Source organism: Perognathus longimembris, chromosome 26 (genome assembly GCF_023159225.1).
Source record: "Perognathus longimembris pacificus isolate PPM17 chromosome 26, ASM2315922v1, whole genome shotgun sequence".
Classification (NCBI taxonomy): Eukaryota; Metazoa; Chordata; class Mammalia; order Rodentia; family Heteromyidae; genus Perognathus; species Perognathus longimembris.
This window is the reverse complement of record NC_063186.1, coordinates 2,286,035-2,297,909: the sequence shown is the minus strand read 5'-3', so window position 1 is coordinate 2,297,909 and position 11,875 is coordinate 2,286,035.

Below are 11,875 nucleotides of genomic sequence, written 5' to 3'. Positions count from 1 at the left end.
TTTTTGCATCTTGCAGAAGGAAAAAAACTGGACATTCAAATATTATCAAGTTTCATTCCTAATGGTGAATGACATTAAATCTGGGTAAGGAAATGAGCAAAACTGACTTCAGCAAACAATCCGACTCTGTGAAGACTGAAGCCAGTCCTAGGACACCTGTGGGATGCAGATTATCTGGCCATTTTTGGAAAAAGAAAGGAAAAACACCACCACCACCAACTACAACTTCAAAAGAATATTCCCTAAAGGCACCACACCCTGTATGACAATTTTTTTTTTAAAGGGAGGGGAATTAGAGAATCTGGCAAACTACATCCTGAAACTCACACATTTAACTCAATAACATTCTCCTTAAAACGGCAAAGAGAAAAACAAGTGATTGTTTACTTAGCACACATTTCAGGAACAAGCAACCCAATAGTACAAAGTTTTAGAGGATACTTTACAAAGTCATAGTTTATAGTGAAAATATTGCCCAATTCACTGTCTGGTCATCTAGAGTCCTCAGAGCCTGAAAAGCCTTCATTCTTCCCACTACGTTTCCAAAATTAAAATAAAAAATGAAGAATTAAACATGCCTATGTAGATTGGAACTATTTGAGCATACATCTGTAACCATATTTTTAAAAATAATTTATACATGAACGGCTGGCTGTGTGTATATCCTCAGGACAAAGTTCGTATTCTGACAGGAATCACTCTGTAGCTGACACTCATAAGAAAGATGTTGATTTTTACCATGTGATTGTAAAAAGTTTGCTAAGACGCGTATTATTTGCTCTTAAAAACACATATTTGACTTGGAACTACCGTTCTGACCAAAATTATAAACCTTAAATATCCCAAGAAGTTTGATGAGTTAAATTTGAGACAAGACTCACGGAGAGAGTATGAGAGGTATGTCTAAGGTCCAACTCAGTGAGAGCAATTTCTGGCATTTGGGGGATGTAACATTCATTGGATGGAGGGGACTTGGGGAGTCCGGGCAGTGGGGAAAGGGAGAGAGGTGTGGAGAGAGCAAAGGTCTGTAGGTAGATTCTCTAGAGGGACACTGAGGGGTAGAGTCTGCAATTATCAGGTCGCCTAGAAAACCAAAGGCGTAGGAATATGAAACTCTTCTCCAGTGAGCTCACCACGTGTCGAGTTAGGCCCACATGAGCTGGATAATATTAATAACTTAGCTGGCCTAGTACGACAGCTTTTAGCCAGTGAACCAACCTTGTAAATAATGGAAAACACAATGCTTTTAGAACCGGTGCACAATCCTTGTGTAGTTGTAGTTCTGATCTGGATAAATGTCCAGAATTCCATGAAATTGAGCCAAAGGATGTTGATAGAAATGTGATCGTTAGCTTTTTGTTACTATTAAAAAAAAAATCCCAGGGCTGGGGATAGGGCCTAGTGGCAAGAGTGCCTGCCTCATATACATGAGGCCCTGGGTTCGATTCCCCAGCACCACATATACAGAAAATGGCCAGAGGTGGCGCTGTGACTCAAGCGGCAGAGTGCTAGCCTTGAGCAAAAAGAAGCCAGGGACAGTGCTCAGGCCCTGAGTCCAAGCCCCAGGACTGGAAAAAAAAAAAAATCCCAAGCAGTCATGTTATTAAGAAGAAACGTTTAAAACCTTACAGTTTGGGAGTTGCTGTTGCTTTGGGACACTGGCAGCCCAAGGTAGGTGCGTGAGGCAGAGTAAACTGATTATCTCATGCTGGGAAGTGAAAGAAAAGGGGTTAGGGTTTCATCTATCCTCTTTAACGACACGCTTCCAATGACCTAAAGACCTCTCACGAGATCCCACAGCATCATAGAATGAGGACCGAGCCCTTAACACAGGTTTGTAGGATGCGTTACATTAAATGGTTTTCTTTTTCGAAATGTAAAGCAGTATTTTAAATCGCTAGAGAATCCTTGTGCATGTGTGTGGGTTAGAGCGTGACATGGTAATCCGTGTCCACGGTCTATTGGAATCAGATGAAGATAGCTGGTGTATCCACCCCCCCCCCCGCCCCTTCAGACGCGTTATGTATTGTGCTGGGGTGGAGAACATCAAAATCATCCCTCTTTGCTATTTTGAAATACTCAACTGTTGCCAGTGAGTTGCTGACTTTCAAATGTTGAACTGACCTTACGTGCCTGGAACAAACCCAATTGGATTGGTTGGGGTGTAAGATTGCATTTATACATCGTTGGGTTTGATTTGTTCCTATTTTATTGATGATGCTTGCATCTGTTATTCCTGAGAGCTCTGCATTGATCGATGCTTTTCTCGTGCTCTTTGTCTCATCGTGGTATGGGGTCATGTTGGGCACATAGCATGCGTTAGGAGGTATTCCATCTGCTTTTCTCTTGTGGAGGAGATAGTGAAGAACTGATAGAACATATGTGTTAAATGTTTGCAAGGCTTCACCAGGGAACCCGTATAGGTTAGTAGCTTTTCTTTTAGAAAATTCATTGTTGGAGCTGGAGGTATGGCTCATGTGGTAGCGTGTTAGCCAATGAGTGAAAGTGTCAGGTACCAAGTAAAGGAAGGGAGGAAGGGAGGAAGGAAGGGAGGGAGGGAAGGAGGGAAGAAGGGAAGGAAAGCTGGTTCGTTGTTGATTCAATTTCTTAATAGATACAAATTGTAATAAATCTTGACTACCAACTAGATTCGATTGAAAGATACTTGGGAGACTACTACAGTACAGTTCTGGATCTTTTTCTAGGGTCCTTTCAGATTACAAGGATTAATTAGATTACCAGGGCACTGCCTTTTTTTTTTTTTTTTTTTGGCCAGTCCTGGGCCTTGGACTCAGGGCCTGAGCACTGTCCCTGGCTTCTTTTTGCTCAAGGCTAGCACTCTGCCACCTGAGCCACAGCACCACTTCTGGCCTTTTCTATATATGTGGTGCTGGGGAATCGAACCCAGGGCTTCGTATAGGAGGCAAACACTCTACCACTAGGCCACATTCCCAGCCCCTACCAGGGCACTGACTTAATCATTGCTTTCATTTGTTGATCAGCTTACAGATCCTTCCTTCTCTCCTGCAGATCCAAGTTCCTGACTTCTCTCCTCTCCTCCCCAAAGGCATTCTACTGTTCCTAACAAGACGGATGTGTTGGCAACAGATTCCTTCCATTTTTATTTAACTGAGGATGTGTTTATTTCTCCTCATCTTTGGAGGATAATTTTGTAGGTTACAGAATTGTTGGTTCAGGTGTTTTCTTCCAATACCTCTTATGTATTTGGTTCCAGTGCTGCCTTACTTGCGTGGTTAATGAGACAATCATGTGTAATTCTTACCGTTAATCCTCTAGAAGAAGGTGTTTGGTTTTGTTCATCCTCAGGCCTCTTTTAGGGCTTTTTACTTCATCTTTGATTCTCTGTCGTGTAAAAGGTATACAACTCAGTGTAGTTGCCTGACATTTATCTTTGTTGGAGTTTTCTGAGCTGCCTTATCTGTGGAGTCCGACATTGATCTGAGGGAATTCTCAGGTGTTATCATACCAGGTCTTTCTTCTGTTACTTTGCTGCTTCCTTTCCCTTCTATAATTCCCAGTATATTTATTATGCCCTCTGTAATTGGCTCACCGTTCTTGGATATTATTTCTTTTTGGTCTTCTTTGTCTCTTTGCTGATCAGTTTTTGGAAGTTACTAGTGAACTACTCTTAAGCTCTCAGTCTTTCTCAGCCCATGTACAACCTAATAATGAGCCCATGAAAGCCATTCTTTGTTTACTTTTTAAATATTTAATGGTTCTTTTTGGCTGTTTCTTGAAATTTCCACTCACTGCCTATATTGCTGTCTGTGTATCATTCCTGTGTGCTGTCTACTTTATCCATTAGCGCTCTTAGCCTATTCATTACAGTTATTTTACATTTCTAGTTTGGCAGTCCTCGCATTTCTCCTGTATCTAAATGAGGTTCAGATGCCTCATCTCTCTCCCTAAAGTCGTGGGTTTCGCTTTAGCTTATACATTATAATTTTGTCTTACAATAGCCAATGAGCCCAAATACAATTTACTAAGGCCCTTCAGTGGCCAAGGCCCTGGGTTCAGACACCAATTGTGAAAAGAAAACAAACAAACAGCTGCAGAAATAGGGAACCACACTTCGAATGCAATCTCCCGCAAGAAGAAATAGAAGAAAACAAGAATGCACGCCTGCCACTCGATTACAACCCGGAGGAACACGTAGGAGGCGGCCTGGCCTTGCGCGGTGCTTTGAAGCGTTGCTCATTGTAGTTCAAGATGCCTTCATCCAGGGCAACCTTCGGAACCCCAAGTATCAAACACACAATCAAGAACAGAAAGCAGAGGTTCTCCGATGTCTTGCATACAGTGGGCACCGGGGCCTTCCTGCTGTTCTCTTCTTCCCGCTGCTGCCTTCCTCCCTGTGCCTGCCCCACGCCACACTTCTAGGCCGGGAATCAACCCCTGTGACATCTTCACACGACTTGAAAATCCCTGAAAGAGACTGGTTAAACATTGCATGTAAAAAAAAAACATGTGTTTCCCCCTGAGAGAGAGAGACAGACAGACAGAGACAGAGACAGAGAGTTCCTCATCTCTCCACCAGCCCTGCGCCTAAGTCCTCACCAGCCAGCAGGGGGCAGTGTCTTCAGGCCAGACAGGGAGCTCTCGGTCCCTACGTGCAGGTTGACAGGGCAGTAGTCCCCCGGCTCTGGCCAGCAGAGTGAGCTGGCTTATATCTCCTTCCCTAGCCACTCAGGAGACTGAGTATAGGAGGATGCTGGTTCGAGGCCAACCCCAGGCAGAAAGGTCCGGGAGACCGTCTCGGTAGACGAAGCTGGGTGTGGCGATGTCCGCCTGTCACCCCCTCTATGAGAGGAAGCCTAAGGGGGGTGGAGTGTAGCAGGAAGCAAGACCCTATCTCAAACGAAATGAAGCAAAACACGGTCTGAAACAAGCCTGAAGGCATGGCGAAGCTGGAGATACTTGGTTAGCAAGCATGAGGCCTTGAGTTCAAACCCCAGGACCACCCAGAACAAATACCCCCCCTCCCTCCAAAGCCCATCAACCCAAAGGCAACATCATAAATTATGCATCTCATAAACAAGGGCTCTGAGAGAAGTGAGGACAATGCCTTAAGTGAATGTTTTTCTGCACGTGGTTAGAAGGAGCCCTGTGGTCTTGGTTCTATTAAAAAAGAAATGTATTATTGTGTCTCTGTGTGTGTTTTGTTGGTCATGGGGCTTGAACTCAGGGCCTGAACTCTGTCCCTGAGCTCTTTTGCTCAAGGCTAGCACTGCTGTACCACTTTAAGCCATGGCTCCACTTCTGGTCTTTTTTTTTTTTTTTTTTTGCCAGTCCTGGGCCTTGGACTCGGGGCCTGAGCACTGTCCCTGGCTTCTTTGTGCTCAAGGCTAGCACTCTGCCACTTGAGCCACAGCACCACTTCTGGCCTTTTCTGTGTATGTGGTGCTGAGGACTCGAACCCAGGGCTTCATGGATGCTAGGCAAGCGCTCTGCCACTAGGCCATATTCCCAGCCCCACTTGCAGTTTTTTGAGTGATGGATTGGAGATAAGAGTCTCACTCAAACTTTTCTGCCCTGGCTGGCTTTCAACCATGATCCTCAGCTCTCAGCATCTTGAGTAGCTAGGATTACAGGCGAGCCACAAGTGCCCAGCTTTGTCTTGTGTGTGTGTTAATGAGAGTCTGTGGAAATGAGAACAATTGGTGAAAGCCCTTTTAGTTATCTGACCCACTTTTTATTTTAATGATGTAGCTTAATTGACCACTGACGATGGAGAGCCAGTCTTTGTTTTTTTTGTAGTACATTATTTATTGTGTATTGTTTTACTTGCTCTACCTCTTGAGTGTTGGTCTTTGATTTATTATTATCTTCCTCTGTTGAGCACTAAGAAAATTCTACAGATAACCTAGTCCTTTTCCCAGTGGGTCATATAGTCTTATTTGGGAAGGTAACAAATGGGTGTATATTTTAAATCTATTGCTGGGTGCTGCTGGCTCATGCCTGCAGTCCTAGCTACTTTGGAAGCTGAGGATCGAGGTTCAAAGCGAGCTGGACAAAGAAACAAAAAACCGTTGAGAGTCTAAGACAAGAAAAAGTGTATGCGTACATATGTGTGTATGTATATATAATATATATGTGTGTGTCACTTAAGCGACATTGGGGAGGAGCTGTAGTTTCTCCTCAACATCCATTAAGCTTCAGCTCAGTCAGAAGAAGTCACGTTGTGTATTTGGATTACATGGAGCTGCTTCGGCCGGGCTCCAGGGATGGGCCCTTGTTGGTGTACATCAACCAGCGCAATCCCAGCCTGTAAACTGGCAGCTCCCGGAGCTGCCGCAGTACTGGGAGCTGGGCTAAGGTCCCGGTTAGCACACATTCTCTGGGACCGGAACGCAGGGCTTCGTGCTATTGGCTTGGTATTTTTGCTCAAGACTGGCACTCTACCAGGTGAGCCGCAGCTCCACTTCTAGCTTGGCAGTGTTTAATTGGAGAGAAGCATCTCAGGGACGACTTTCCTGCCTGGGCTGGTTTTGAACTGGGATTCTCTGATCTCGGTCTCCTGAGTAGCTAGGATTTCAGGCTGAGCCGCGGCTTCCTGGCCGCAGAGTTCAGAAATGAACGGAATCGATGACTATTCTTTTGCATGTCAATGTTGAATATAAATGACCAATATCTTTAAGCCATGTCCTCCCTAGCTAACCTGATGTACAGATCACACAAATCCAATGCACCTAAGAACATGACGAAATTTCTCTCTCGTGATTAAAATCTACTCATACTCGCGTGAAGAGAAGGAAGCATGCAAGGACTTCACAAATGACCTGGCAGTTTGTCCTTCCCAAGCCTTAATTCCAAGTTAGTAAGTGATAAATCTGCATCCTGATTTATTTTACCATGTGTCTTGAATGTTTGGTTACGGTCATGTTTATTTCTGCAGTGACATCTTTCGTGTCTTGACTCTCCAAGGGAGGCAAGTATCTGAATGTTGGATCCAAAGCCGGCATGCGTGCTGAGTATTTGCATTTGCATTATTTAATGAGATCTGCACCCCCTGCAGGGGCAGGGGAAGGGAGAGGAGAGAAGAGCTAACACTAATGGCAGGGTGCCCAGGATTAAACTCCACTAGCTCTGGCCTTTGCAAAGTGTTTCCCAGGTCTTAATCTAAGTCCATTTCAAACCTGGCAAAGGTCATTTGCCAGTTCTCACCAGCCGCTATGGAATCCACTCGGGGGATGGGCTTAGCCAAAGAGAAACCTCCTGTGAATTAGCAACCTGGCTTTGGAGAAAGCTTACACAGTAACTAAGGTGTTGGATAAACAGACACTGGGTATTTACAAAGACGCTCTGGAGCCGTGATTATATCATCATTTGCTCCTTTATAGCCCATCATCGCTGGCTGCCCTGAAACACTTGTGTCCAAGAAGATGATCTGTTACAAATCTGGAATTGTTGCCTTGAATTGGAATAAATCAGCAGATCCAGAATTCCGAGCCTAGATAAGATTACGCTGATCAACAATTTATACAAAAGGATCATTTTTAGGAGTATAGGATTTTTAAAGTACTATGTATTAAATCACCCGAAAAGAAAAAAATGAGTCACATGGTAGTGAGTGAAAAAAGGAAATAAAGACCCCTGAAAAAGCACAATAATATGTCATTTTTTGTTGTTGCTGTCCTGTTGTGTCCAGCCCTTCTTCTTGCTAGGCATGCTTTCTACCACTGAACTCTACCACTAGCTCTTTTTTTTTTTTTGGTACCAGTTATTGTGTGTGTGTGTGTGTGTGTGTGTGTATACGTGTGTGCGTGTGTGTGTGATGGTACTGGGGCATAAACTCAGGGCCTCGCGCTCTTAGCTTGGCTGCTTTGCTCAAAGCTGGCATTCTACTGCGTGAACCACAGCTCTCCTTCCAGCTCTTTGCTGGCTAATTGGAAGTAGGAGACTCGTGGCTTCTTCTGCCCGGGCTGGCTTCAAGCTGTGACGCCCAGATCTCCTGAGTAGCTGGGATGAGAGGCGGGAACCATGGTGCCCGGCTCCTACCCGATAGTTTTGAGATAGCTTGTCACCTCTTCCCCAGATAGAAGCTTGGACTGTGACCTGCTCCCCGAGGCTTCTTGCTGTGGCTAGGAGGACAGACACATACCAGATGACAAAGAGCCTTGTGAATTATTCTGCCCGGGCTGGCCTAGAACTGTGATCCTCCCGATAGCTGGGATGGCCGGGACGCACCCACCGTACACAGCTGTTAGTCGAGAACGAATCTTGCTTGCATGCCTGGGCTGGCTTTGAACCCAGGTGCTCTCGGTATTTACTTAGCTTCCTAGGATTTAGAATTACAGACATGAGCCACTGGTGTTGTCTGTAAATATATATATTTATATTATATTTGTACATATATATTTTTAATCATAAAAAAATCCAACCTGGAGGAGAGCACGGTTGGCTTTATTGATTTGCACTACAGCCGGCATTCTTGTCATGTAAAATTCAGTAGGTGTCTCAGGCATTCAATTTTTAAACTCGGAATCATCATTAATGTTTTATGTGGCTCTGATCAGCTTCTGGGGTTACCGCCCTAGTGGAACCCTAATGTGTCCCTCACAGAGCGATTTACTTTCTGGATATTATGATCTCTTACACAGACTAGAAACAGATGCTTTACTTATTGTTCTGGAAATCATGTACAGCAACTTTTTTCCTTCCCTCTTTGCGTTTCAATGATATTACATTGCCAGGCACATATATATATATATATGCTGTATTTATATATGTATATTTATATGCTATATATATTATGTATATATGTATATAGAATGTATATATGTATTGCGTATATATATGCTGTATGTATACATCATATACATATATATAGGATGTATTTTTTCCCTTCTTTCTTAGCTTTATGAACTCCAGCCAAGAAGTTAATCTTCATGAACAGAATCGAAAATGGGGCGGGGGGGGATTGTTTTTGTTTTTTAATCTTCCGAGTTAAATTCTGGGTCATTCAAAGATTAAGCAAAGTGACTCCAACCTGAAAATCCTCTAATTACAGCATGTCTGTCTCCTGGGCAGTTTCGCGTTCCTGGGTTGGGCAGATGTCCTGAGCTGCAGGTTAGGAAGGCCTTTGACGTGTTCCTCTTGGATCGGCCCACCCTTTGTTGTGTTTCAGGTGGGATCAGGCCTGGGTTTACTCAGGGAACGGGTGACCACTGGAATGGACAGGAGTCTTTACAAACATCCGTGTTTGGTGGGGGTCCTTTCTTCTACACCCTCTTTAAATACCGTGTTGAGGGGGTGCTTCATACACTCGTCACTGAGTTTTACAGATGCCGGTGACGAGCCCGGTTTTAAACCACTGACCCTGGAAGCGAGGAACACGTGACTCGTCCCGGCCACGGCCTGGGCATGGCAAGGCCAGGGCTCAGCTCCGCACAGCGCGATCTGCCCTCTCCCTGCACTGCCACGCGGAGGGGCCGGGCATCCCCGCGGGAACCAGGGGCCGTGGGACAGTATGCCCGCAGCACAGCTCTGTACCCACCTCAGATTCAGAGGTGACAGCCCGTCCCCAGCCCCCCCCCCCACCATCTCAAAGGGCCTGAAAACTGGACTTGCCCCAGGGTGACAATCGGGCACTTTGAGAAAGACTGCCGTGTATGCTCCTCATGCCAACCCGCTTCAGAAGCCGCTTGTACAAGGCTCCACCCTTGGGAAGTCATGCTTCTTCCCCCCACCCCTCCTTACCAACCTGGTTCAGGATGCTGAGTTGGAGTAAGGACGGCAGCCAGACCGACGGACAGACAGGGACAGATCTGCGTTCAAGTGTCAGCCGGCACTCAAGCGCTGAGTAGCTCATTCCTTCCTAGCTGCTGCCCTCCACGCAGTGAGCCGTAGAATCATGTCCCAGGCGTGGAGAGGTAATGGCGTGTGCTGTACCTGAGTGCAGAAGCAAAGCTCAGGGACAGCGCCCCAGTCCCCGAGTTCAAGCCCAGACCAGCCTCAATTAAAAAAAAAAAAAAGCTGCTTCCTTTGTTCTTGACCTACAAATGTAATCCTATTCTCACAGACCCATCATCCCGGTCAGTGTGTCCTTTGCTCTAATTCTCCATGTGCTGTTTGTCTGATTGAGAAATCTGTCTGTCTACAGAAACTGGCCAGTCAGCACCTCGTGAACTCCGGGACCATGCGGGCTGTTTGTGGATGAACTTTATCCTTGCTTCCTTTCCCCCTCCCCCTACCCCACCCCCGAGGCCCCCAGTGGCCCTCCCAGATCGGCAGACTTTGTCATCTTTTGATGGAGAGAGACAACGCGATCAATGTGTAATCTGTTTGTTGATGATGGGTCCGTTCTTCCCCAATCCATCCATCCGATCAGTGATCGTTAGACGGTGTTCAGTGTCGTGTCCAGGATTTCTCTGGCTGGTTTATGATCAACCTTTGAGAACTCAGCGTTGATATGTAGCATAAGCAATATCTCACCCTACTCTCTTAACTCTGTGATTTTGTGCTTAATGGTTAGCGTATGTCTTTTGAGATTACTCTCCAGGATTTTTGCCTCTGTTTTCTTCCTGGGAAGATTTTGGTGATAATTACTCAATCCTGGGTTGTCCCACAAACCCTTTGTCTCATGAATCTAACCTACAGGTAAAAGCATGACTTGCTTTAAAATGATCTTGAATGAGATGCTGTGATTCTAGAGAATCTTTGAGACGCATGTTCAAGTTTAACCACGTGTAGAGTGCACCTCTCGTTCCTATCATTGGGAGTGTTTCTAAATCGTATTCATTAATCCATCTATGGTGCTTTGCACGCTCAATAAAGCAACCCTTGCACTTCAGTGTTGTGTGGTCTCTCTGGTGTTTTCATTTCCTAGTGTAGATTAGGGCTCTGCACACTTTTTCGTTCAAGAGCTAGAGGGTGTAAATACATATTGGCAGTGCTGGGGTTTAAACCCGGGGCGTCTTGCTTGCAGGCAGGTGCTTTCTGCCGAACCCCAACCCCTCCTGCCTGGGAGAGTAAATATTTCATGCTTTGCATACCCTATCATCCACGGAGCTCTAACACAGCCATAAATGATTCATAAACGCATGCGTGTGGCCAAGAGCCAATGTAGCTCCAGCGACGGACACCGCAACCTGATTTTCACATACTTCTCACCTGTCCTCAAGTATTACCATTTTTTTTGCTTGTTTTGCTTTTTCTTTAACCACTTAAATATGTCAAAACTATTTTTAGCTTGTGGACATATAAAAAGCACAGGCAGAAAAAATGGCCAGACTTGCCCTGTGGCTACAGTCTAAGGGTAGCACAGCTTCTGGTCAGGAGCAGATCTTGGGTTAGTGAGGACTGAGTCCTTTACAATTAGTGGTGTGTGTGTGTGTGTGTGTGTGTGTGTGTGTGTGTGTGTGCCAGTCTTGGGGCTTGAACTCGGAGCCTTGAGCTCTCAAGCTTGGCACTCTACCCCTTTGAGCCACCTCTCCACTCGTGGTTTTGTTTTGGTGGTTCCTTGGTGATAAGAGTCTCTTGGACGTCACTGCTTGGGCTGGCTTCGAACTGCCGACCCTCGGGGCTCAGCCTCCTGAGCAGCTGGGATGGGAGGTGGGGGGTGGGGGGTAGGCACGCCTTTAGGGACCTCATCTGCTCTCGTGGCTCCTCCCACCTCAGCCTAGGAACGCAGGGGGCTGCGCCCTTGGTCGCTGGCACTCCGCGTCGTTTTCCTGCGCTAAAAGCTTTGTTCCAAGCGTGGCAGACATAGATTAATTTTTAATCTTAAATGGACGTCCAGCTCTGATAACCTCTAAAGTAAATAGAGGGTGCTTCTATCACAGGAGAGAGAGAGAGAGAGAGAGAGAGAGAGAGAGAGAGAGAGAGAGAGGGAGGGAGGTAAATCCCAGGTTGG